The following is an 11,830-nucleotide window of genomic DNA, read 5'->3' on the forward strand; positions in this document are numbered from 1 at the left end:
GTAAACTTATGTAATGCTTTATTCTCCAGGATCTCTCAAAATCAAATAAATCATTTTTCCATGAGTTAAACTATACATTTCTATACATACGCAAATTAATTTGATTATGATGGTCTTAAGTAATTTCTTTGCTGAAATAAAAGTGAAAAAAAAGTTATATTTATTTGGTTTTTTTAGGGATTGTGTGTGTGTGTGTGTGTGTGTGTGTGTGTGTGTGTGTGTGTATGCAGATGTGAATATATTTTGGTAGAGAAAAGATGGGGCATTGGGAAAAATGAGAGAAAGCAAGAAGAATATTTTACCCATAATCTTAAGATCGGTTATCTATTGCCTAATAAATGATAGATTTCTGGTAGATTTATTTGACTTTAATATACGTATTTCTTCTCCAACCTGCAAAAGACCCTGTAAATAGGCAAAGATTCTGGCGAAATATGGATGTTCATCATCTTAGTAGACAGTAAAATGTATGGATCCTTCTAGAACAATGGTTCTCAAACTTGATGATGCTTCAGAATCATCTAGAAGGCTTGTCAAAGCACAGGCTCCCAGGCTCTTGTTTCTGCTTCTGTAGGTCTAGGGTGGAGCCTGTGAATTTGCATTTCTGATAAGTTCCGGAGATGTGCTGTTGGTGCTATTCTAGGGACCCCACTTTGAGAACCACTGCAATGGAGTGGGCACTACTAATGGATTATACATAAGCCCATAATGTACTTTAGTGATAGTAGTCAAATATTCAGTAAATAAATAGTGTAATTTGTTGTTACATCAATGAATAAAATATATATTAAGGAGTTACTAATAGATTTATAAATAATTGTCACTTTCAGTTCACAGAACAAACCAAAAGATTAATATCTAAAAACAACTTACTATGATTATTAAATAACTTCAGACTTTCTAAGTCTTTTTGTAGCTATCAGCAATCTATTCGGGCACTGGATGTAACTTTGGGTTAAAAAATAAGAAAAAGATGAACTCTCAGGTTCATTCTTTCCTGGATTCTCCATAGGAACTGAAAAGCTTGCAACTGGTATAAATTGAAAGAGGGAATCTCATTAGAAATGGACCACGCTCAGCACACAGAATTAAGGGAGCTATATTTGGATGATTAAATATTTAGAGCTTACCAGTGAAAAGATAAGGCTAGGATACCAAGATAAACAAAGAGAATTCACCAAGTAAATAAGAGGAAAAATTAGGGATGAAGTTAAGTGGAATAAAAGATGTCATTTTCAATTGTGAAAGTAGAAATCCTGTCTATGTTTTTTCAATAATTTACTTTAAGAAAAACCTCTCCTCATGGATCTCTTCGGGGTAGGCGGTTGTTGGCAAAATTGAGTATGAAATACTTCCAAAGTTTACCTAACATGGGTTCCTAAAAAAAAAACAAACAACAACAACCCCCCCCCCCCCCCACCAGATCCGTGTTCCCGATTCTACGGGAAACATTTGTGTATCAGTCATGTACCGTCCTCTGTAATTGAAGGAAGAAGTATGAGTTTAACATGCAAAATTCACTACATGAAACTGTGTGAAATGTTTCAATTATTTCTCTAATAACATTTAACATGTTCCAGATACAGCGCATTAAGCACACAGCCAAGAAATGTTCCAAGCCTATGCTGTTTTTCATTTGGGTGTATTATAAGTGTATGAAACACATGTTAGGAATATATTTCATATTCTGCATTTGTAAAATATCAAATTTATATCAGCAGAAACCACAAGGCAGCACAGGAGCAGCTCCCAGAGCAAGGCCATTTTGCAATCAAACTTTTAACACCACATTATCATTTTAAAGAACAAATCTCCTGGTTGAAATGAAGAAAATCATTTTCACAACTCATGGAAATTTTCTTTATGTATTTCTTACACAGGATTCAAAACCATACTCAACAAGAATTAGTCTCAAGTTTCTATTTTTTTGGAATATATACCATGCTCAAAGTACATATTACAAATAAAATTAATTCAGCTTGGTTATCTTATTCCATTTTACAGCAGAGATATAATTTTGTGAGATTTTTTAACTTTATGCTATGGGTCTTCAGGTTATCCTGGGCTAAAAGGCAATAAAGGAAGAAAAGTATTCTTCTTATAAGCTAAATTAATTTATTGGTAAACTTCTTTGGTATTATAGTTAAAGAGTCAGATGAAATGTTGATAGTTTTCTGAGAAATTTACTTATGCCACAGAATTTACCTTGCAACCCCAAATATTAGGCTTTTCCCCCCACATCTTATTTTGTAATTATAGATGATATTATGCTAACAGTTACATTTAGTATAATTATAGATGACATGGCAGGGCCAGCATGATTTGTCTTATATTGAATTATTTTCTAATATAAGTACTTTTGTGCCTGGTTCCACTATCATTATGGTCACATTTACAAATCCTAAATTACGTACTCACTTCCTGGACCTGGCAGATTCTGGTCAGTTTAGGACACGCTTGAGATAAGCTGATTTCAAAATAGTGCCTAAAATATCAGTGTAAAGTTCACACTACCCTGGTCTGTTCTATAGCTATCTGCGGTCATGGATCTTACCTTGGGATTTTCCCCCCAGTAAAGGAAGCTATTTGATCAGTGTGTCTCTATGGCTTCTACACAGAGGGGGTAAGTTTCTTAATTTCTCTGTCCTCAGTTTTCTCATCGGGCAAATAGGGAGAGCAGTAAGATCTGCCTCATCGATTTTTTGTGAGGACTTATCGAATTAATACTGTAATGTACTGAAAATAGCTTAAAGCACAGAGCAAACACAACACAGGTGATAGCATTATCGATCACCGATAACACTGTGTTCTCAGCGCCCGCCTAAAAGGAATATGCATTTAATAAATGAAGAGATTAATAAATAAAATCATGAAGCCCTTCCTCGGATTCCTCCATAGGCTTTTGTTTGGACCTCTCTAATAAGATATGCTATATTTCATATTGTACTAAAATATTTGTGCTCGTATTATGCTCCCCCTACATTACTTGTGGGCAGGGAGTGTATCTTGTTCATATTTGTAGCACCTCAGTGACGAGGACCACGCTGGAACACAGGATATATCTATTATGAGCATGTGTGGAATGAATTAACAACAGAAGAGCCCAAAGAAATGTGAGAGACTTCGCCTCTCAATCATTAATTTTTTTAATTTATTTTCATTCCGTATTTCTAGAGCAACTAGTCTGTGGATGACATTTTGCTGCGTGTGATACAAAAATGCATCAGAGTCCCTTACTCCAAGAAGATTATAAATTAATAGGGAAGGCAAAATAACACAGAATGCTTCTACCTGGGGAATATCTGACCCACAAAAGAGTATTGTACGAAATGCTAAGAAATTCCAGTGGAGGAAGACATCATTCGCACCATCACAGAGCTCCAGAAAAGCATCACGAATTGTACAAAGTTACTTCCCTCTAGTGCAGCCTTACAGTGACCAACGGCATGGCTCTGTTTTCCCCCACTGGATTGGTTAAATTGACATTTGTTTTGTTTTATTATGAATTAAACTTGTGGCTATTTCTACCCGGACTCACTAAACCACCTGTGAATTCAATCAAAGTGGTGAAGTGGATTAAACAAAATTCATGGGCTTTTTTGGATTCTTGTAGGCATCGCTCGGATATTAATATCTATTTGTTGACTGTGGGGCTATATATTAGGAAGCCAAGGAATTAGCGAAACTGCTTAAACCCATCAGTACGTTAGTATTTAAGAAAGTGCTCCCAGCTATCAGTCAGCACGACGCTGTGTTCCTCGGCAAACACTAACCACAGAAAAAGCATATTTGATGAAGAGCCGGCAGCAAGGATAACCCAACTTGATCATTTTCAGTGTCATGATCAGTTAAAAGAGCTAATCAGGCGAGCTTGTGTAGACGCAGCATTGGCCCTATGACCCACCTTGTGCATGCGTGTGCATGCATGTGTCTCTGTGTGTGTGTGTGTGTGTGTTTCCATGATATCTCTCTTCCTCTTTTTACTTGGTAGAAATGGCTTGACCCAAATGTGAATGGACCTGGCAAGATGTGTTATATTTCACAAATTTCTAATCAGAGTGGAGGATCCAGGAGCTTCATGCCAGCCCGGACCTGAGGCATCCTGCAATGCACATCGTCAAGTGTTCCCTGCCTGTAAACTGTTACCTCACGTTACCTCAGAGCGCGAGGCCATGTTTGCACATGAGAGCCGGCAGCCACGGTATGGCTTAGCTGAAATTCTGACTTCTGGAAGTCATTTTCGACCACGTGCACGATTCAATAAATCTGCAAAATAACTTAACCAAAGAGACCCTGGGTGATTTTTCTTCTTTCGTTTTTCTCCCCCCCTCCCCGCCCAGCTAGGCTGTAAAACTAAGTCCCCTTTATCACAAAAGTCTCCACTGTGTAATCCAATGGGTTTCCAGGGTTGGCTTTCACACGTGTTTGTCTCTTCCTGCGCCACTAAATTGTATCAGCTGCTCTGGATTTGGGTTTGATGGTGATTGCTGAGGTGGGAGACGCAGTGGTTACTTTCTCACAAGACATCCAGATCAGGGAGTACCGGTTGGGGCATTCGTGGAATTTACTAGATATATATGTTATTTCATTCACTTTTTTAATTTGGTCTTTGGCCAAGATAAAAGATAAAAAGATACAAGATAAAAACCTTGAGATCTAGACTCGATTATACTTTCTGTTTCATACTACATTATATAATAATAACAGAAAGATTATGCTTTCTGTTTCAAACTACAATATATAATAATATATAACAATATAAATAATACTACATTATATAATTATAAAATATATATAATAATGAATATAATATGTATATAATATATATATTGTATTTCATTATATAATAAATATATAATATATATATAGTATTTCATTATATAATATATAATGAAACTTTCTGTTTCATACTACATATATAATAATAATAATATAATATAATAATGAATATATAATAACAACTACATCTGTTTCATACTACATTATATAATAATACTACATTATATATAATGGCATTCTATATTCCATTATGTTGATCTAGGTATGTATAACCATACCTACCATATTAATATACAAATTAAAGATATATATAACTATAATAACACTATATATAGTAATGATGCATATAATACATTATTTCTAATAAAATTACTGAGTAGTTCTGTGGGCAATGGATACAGTGTTGTCTAAACTAAACAGTTTGTGTGTTCATGTTTTTTGATAAATGCAAATCTCCTAAAGTCGAATAAATGTTTTACATATATTTATGTGTGTGTGTGTGTGTGTGTGTGTGTGTGTGTGTGTACTACTTCTAGTAGAACAAACACATGAGATAATATGGCCAACCCGGGGTCTTAAATGTATTTATTAGGAGGAATTACAATTCAGTCTTAAAAAAAAGCTTTGATTTCACTTTCCCAGAATGATCCTTCCCCTTCGATCAGCTTTCTTCAGCGTACGCAATATGAGTTAGACCTACTAGTCTGAAGGAACCTAGATTTTAATCCCTACCCATGTGGCTGCTGGGTGACTGGACGAGTCCTTGCATCTTTTTGGGTCTTACTATCATTCGTACAATGGAGAATATCTTATGTGTATTACTTCCTCATGATTTTCTTTTTGGCCTGGTTAAATAAAATAATAGATGTGCTGTATTTTGAAAATGTTAGTAGTATCATCCCTAAAAAGATCCTGCTAACGCTCTTGGAATTATAATTTAGTGATCATGACTCTTTTCTTTTTTATGTTCTTCTCGGGTTTTCTTTCTCCTTTGCACATCTTGACTAATATTTCTCTGACTATTCCCGCCCTTGCTGTAAGCTCAGGTCGGCATAGTCTTCGGTTATCAGCTAGATAGTAAATATTTTGGGCTTCTTCGTAAATATTTCCAGTCTGCGTTGTGCGGCACTCAATTCTGTCATTTCAGCATGAAAGCAGTCACAGGTAATTGTAGGCAAATGGGCATGGCTGTGTTCCAGTAAAACTCTATTTATGAATGCTGAAATCTTAATTTCATGTAATTTTCACATGTTCTGAAATATCATTCTTCTTCGGATGGTTGGGTTTTTTTGTTTTTTTTTTTTCCCAACTATTTAAAACCAGAGAGGATACCATTCTTAATTTTTGGTCCTACAAAACAGGTTGTCTGAGCCAGACTCCTCCTGGGGGTCATAGTTTACTGACTCCAGCTCCAAGCAGAGAGCTAACCTCACAACCATGCTCCAGACGAGAAGGGCAGTTCTTGGCTCAGAGGAAGGGGTACTAATAGCTGGAGGTCACCCCAAATCCCAGGTTTTACCTCCAGCTCAAATTCCAGGGAGAAAAACTAAATAAATGTTATAAAAATATAATCCGTTATGTATATTTCTTTCAAACCACTCATCCTCGGGCATTCCAAGGACAAATGGCTGATTTTCAATTCTTTTACCTTCAGCTCACGACAACGGCCGACTCTTCGTCAGTGACGTTAGAATGTTTTAAAGTGAAAAACATAAGCTAGAAGTCACTTAAATCCTCTCTTTAGGATTTAAAGTGTCCCACCAAAGTAGAATAATTTGCTCAAAATCCGTGCAGGGTGAAACTAGAACTCATATGACCCAAGAGCGGGCCCTTTTCACTACACGATTATGTTTTACTGTAATTGTTCCCGGAAGCTCACCCCCAACAAAAACAGAACCAAAGTAACAAACTCTTGGACCCTTCGATAATTCGAGGTGAAGATGCTGACCCGGTTATTTCTCCCTCATTTTAGAACGACCTGGCAGAGAGGGGGTTTTGAATACATGCCAGTAGCCTGCTAAATATCCCCAGTTTTCAGGTACAGTTTTAGGACAAGCAACTGTGGGGGCCAGCTCCTGGATGGGACGGCTGTCTCTGTTTATATCACATCTTCTTTTCATGGGCTACTAAAAATCTTTAGGGTATTAGCCTTCAGAAAACTTGGACCAGCCCACACAGCACCTCGGGGGGAATTTCTTTGTGATTTGGCTGGGGGATCCACCCACAGTAACCTTCCCAATGGAACCTGCCACCCGGGCTCTGTGAGAGCTCACTGCTCCCACCATCACCTAAGGCCACATTTAAAATCCTGCAGTTTTTCATTTTCATGCAAACAGACACCAGAATGGAAAGGTGGTGCATATATTATCCACATCTGTCTGCTACAAATCCTGCTCAGTTTCATGCTTTTAGGACAAATTCCAGGCAAAGGGCCACTGGGAGAGGCTCCATTTCTCAGTACCCCATGCCCAACTCTGTCAGTGAGGCGGCAGAATAATTTCTTTCATAAGGTCTGTCCCAGCCAAAAACAACATACCCATGCCCCGTGGCATGGGATCTCCGAAGGGAAGGGACTGTGTTCTGAATTACGCTCCAAGGGGAGCTGACCTGAGATCAGATGCCTTAAGACCTGGAAAGCAGCGAGACAGGAATATATCAAAGATGGACTTTATCATTTGGTATGGTTGGAAAATCAATTTTCTATATATGGAACCGTGGCATGGATAAAATCCTCCTCTCTCATACTCTGCTCTCCTTTTCCCCCAGTAGACATAAGAAGGACTGCATTCGTAGCTGGGTATCAACACTAAAGAAACAAGCATCTCGAAGTTGGAGCCAATCATTTAAAACGATGGAAAAACAAGCCTTCTTTAAAAAAGACATGGAAAGATGTCATTTATATGCACAGATTAAATTAGCAAAAAATATAGGCCCATTCAAGGTCCCTGCTGTGCTTCTTTATGTATCTAATGGAAAAATTGCTCCTGATCCAGGATTTTATTATTATTGTTATTATTTGAAATGCCACCTTAGAAAAAAAATTTCCATTCGATACCCACCTTACTAGGAGAGGCTCAGTATAAAAATAAATAGTTGAAAATGTGCTGTGACTAAAATACCGTTCGCCAAATTAATGCTAAATTTCCATCTGGACTTCAACATGCTACCACCCAGAAATATTTTCTGGATCCCATTTCTTTCTAGTACTTTTTTGTGTGTCCTTTTTTTCTTTTCTTTCCTTTCTTTGGTTTGTTTTGTTTTGTTTTGAGATTCTTTCCATTTGATCTTCTATGGTAATAGGGTTGGGCAGTTGGTATAAGGCAAATTATTTTATCACAACCTTGGGCTTACCTCCCATCTCTTGGAGGTAGGTAATATCATGTGATTCCATTGGGAGGGTGCACCTCTAATAGTGGTCTTCCCCCCACCCCTTCGCTGCTGGGCATCTTAGCCAGTTTATTCTTGGCTACCACATAAGGAGGCAGAGTCTCTAACACCAGGGCGCACTATCTCTGCATCTCTTCATCATGCTTACTATAATCTTGGCTTTACAATTTTTAATGAGTAAAGGAATAAACGAACGTGTTGATCAAGCAGAGCCTCAAACAGAATAGCTGGACTAACCACGTAGTGAAATAGTAGAATAGTTCTTGTAATTTAAAATATTCTTATTATTGACAGTTCCAAAAAGCCTTGGTACATTGGACAATTCACACCCACAAACTGAACCTCTCTGAAATGAATTAAATTCTTACTATGTTGGGGGGGGCAACGAGGGGGGCAGAGAAAAACAGATTAGAAATCCTAAAGTCTAGGCCCTCTTCCAAGTTTCATTACTAACTCACTCTATGACCTTGTACAAGTCATACAACTATCTGGGTCTCTAGCTCTTTATTTTAAAAAAATGGGACTAATAACAGCTGAGCTGCCAACTTCTTGGTAGTATCTAAGCAGATTCTTGAATAGTTGCAAATGGCCTTTGAAAGCACTAAAAATGTGCTGTAACAGCACCTTTTCTTTTTTTCTTTTTGCCAGGAAGATCGGCACAAATTATTTTATAGCTTAAAAAGATGGTTATTTGAAAATTCAAACTAAAATTTATTGGGCATCTCTTCTATGCTTGGCACTTTATATTGTCTTCAACCCTCACAAAATCCTGGGAAGTTGTATGTCTTTATTCTAACGTGACAAAAGAATAACTAAATCTCAAAGAGCTGAAATGACATGTTTAAGATTGCACACTATCCATGGTGGAAGTGGTCTTAGCTCCCAGAACTTGCTGATCCCAAGCAATGGGTGCCAGTCATCCACCACACAGTATAGAGGCCTATTGCTGGAACCGTTCATTTTAGGTCAGTTTAATAGTTTTGTGCAAAGCTCATCAGATGAACGGGACTTTTTTTTATTAGGCCGGAGGTAATGCTTATATCTAGAACCAGTGGACTCAGGATCTGTCCACTGTGGTCCTTCAGTGACATTCCACAGTCTGTATATAGAAAAATAAGTGTTCGTGGGCTGTGTGTGTTGTTGTTAGTAAATAAAGAAATTAAGGTGTTAAGAGCATAATTATCTTCTCTACTTATATTTTTTAATTTATTAGCAGTAGCTACTTCCACTTTCTTTCTCCTACTAAATACCAGGTCCTATACTAGATCCTGAGGGGCAAAAACAAACATGGTCCCAACCTCAAGATTTCAAAGTCCACAATTGTGGGACAGAGTAGGAGGTCTACACGTTATTGAGAAGGCAGATTGTAGTTTTAGCCTAGGCTCAGGGTGAGGAATTTGGGAAGAAGTGGATACTTGTGACAGATATTTAGAAGGTAAAAACCAGTAAGTCTTGATTATGGACTTAGTACAGTGGGGTAGGGACATGGAAGGGAGAGAGGTCTCAAGGATGACTTGCAAGTGAGAAAGAAAACTCTGGAGTATGGTGGCGTTTCCCTTACCATTGAATAGTAATGAGGATTAGGGCAATGGAGAGGTTTATGCAAATTTGATTACATATATGGGAATTCCATGTAGGCATTCAATAAATGCTAGATTACGTCTTCCATGGATCATTCATAATTGACAAACCAACAAAGCTTCCTATTTATCTCAGAATGAAAGTCACATGTGCATGTGCTGAGTATAACTTGTTTCTTTAAAAAAAAAAAAGATTTTATTTACTTGAGAGAGAGCACAACTTGGGTGGAAGGGCAGAGGGAGAGGAAGAGGAAGAAGCAGGCTCCCTGCTGAGCTGGGAGCAGAACAAGGGGCTGGATCACAAGACCCTGAGATCATGACCTGAGCCAAAGTTAGACGTTTAACTGACTGAGCCACCCAGGTGCCTCTAACTTGTTTCTTATTCAGGAAGACATATTGGTAGGAAGGACTCCAAAGATACACTACCTCTGTTATAGGCTCTGGAACCTTCTTTTCACCTTGGTACAGCAATCTACCCTCCACATTTTCCCTCCTAAGGCTATAATAGCCGGAGCAGAAATAGCCTGGTTGAGTTTTCTTCTCTTGCCCTTACCTCTGGTTAAGGTTCAGTCAACAGTGCTAATGAGCAGTGAAATGGCCAAGAGATAACATAAGAAAGAAGGGAAAGAAAGGGGGCAGAAATCAAATACTATATGTTTTAGTGCTCATTTAGAATTTACATTTTGTAAAAAAAAAAAAAAAGGAAGAAGAAGAAGGTGGCTTTCATGGTGCAGAGTATTAACAGATTCTTGTTGAACACATCAACTCCTCTCCGTATCAGTTTTTACTAATATCACCTTGTTCATGATTGTCATCAGACAAGGATCATTGTGACTTGGGGAGCTGTAGGAGATTTGTGGAGCAGGATGTCATTTTAAGGGAGTAAGACTTCATCAGAAAATATACTGTAAAGCTCTTTACTTCCAGATCCAAGTCAGGATAATGCAGGAGACATTCCTAGTTCCCATGATAAACAATGAAGGGATACAAGTGGGTTCAACAGGTAGACTAACCAAGTGGCACTGAAAGGGATGCATTAAATCAGTGAGCTCTGAAAATTAAACCACACTGCAATTTGGTAGTCTATAAAAGACTTCCCACTAAATGAAAAGTAATAGGAAACATCCAACTGAAATAAATGTTATTAATTTGAACTCCGATGATTAAAACGTTTGTCGTCTTTCGGCTATACATGTTTGGAATAAATGACTGATATTAAAGGCAGATTTGAAATAAAGAGCCAAACTTGAGTTAAGGTTTACAGCAATATTCTATAAATCAAATTTTTCTCCTTTCCCTCTCTTATTTTAATGCATCTTTGGTACTTGCTTCAGTTTCTAGCTTTATCATGTCATCGGTTCCCTTCAGTGAGAAAGCGAAAGTTAACATTGCAAAATTAAGAAATTATTTCTCATTTGGACAAATTCTTGCTGTTGGATGCACATTAGCGAGGCTTGGCCGTTTAGGGTAGGACAGCCTATTTTTACATTTCCAGGATGGTTTCAAGAATAATTTAGGTGAATTATTGGGTTTAGAAAGACATAGGATTTTTCGTTACAGAATTTAAGTTAAATAAGAAAGCCCCTTTTCTGGTACCGACTGAACATGCTGCTCTAAGGGACACGTGTTGAAATAGGGCTCAGAAAGGCACCAGTAAGAGACTCTTTCTAACCCAGCATCATGGGTCCAGCAGAGCCACAGGGTGGGGATGTAAGTCTGCAGATAAACCTCCGCAGGCCTGAACACCCACAAAGAAACATTCAGTGGTCGGGTACACTGGATCCTGAAACCACAAACCAAGGGAGTCCGTCCAAAGCTCCTTTACCAAGTTTAAATTGTGTGGATGTGTGTGCTACCTTTTCATCCATTTCCTCAGGTTACAAGTAGGCGCAGAACTGACATTTATGTTCCTGTAAAGTCGTCTTATTATCACTGGGTTGGTATCAGCCGACTGACGGAAAGCGAAATGCACCTTCAGAACTACCTAAAGGCTCCTTTTAAAATGTCCTGTCATCTTTGGCATTTGCTTTTGGTCCCGATGAAGTAAGTGACAACTGAATCATTCAGCTAGCTGCCTTCCATAT

Source organism: Phoca vitulina, unplaced genomic scaffold (genome assembly GCF_004348235.1).
Source record: "Phoca vitulina isolate PV1807 unplaced genomic scaffold, GSC_HSeal_1.0 scaffold41, whole genome shotgun sequence".
In the NCBI taxonomy this organism is placed as follows: domain Eukaryota; kingdom Metazoa; phylum Chordata; class Mammalia; order Carnivora; family Phocidae; genus Phoca; species Phoca vitulina.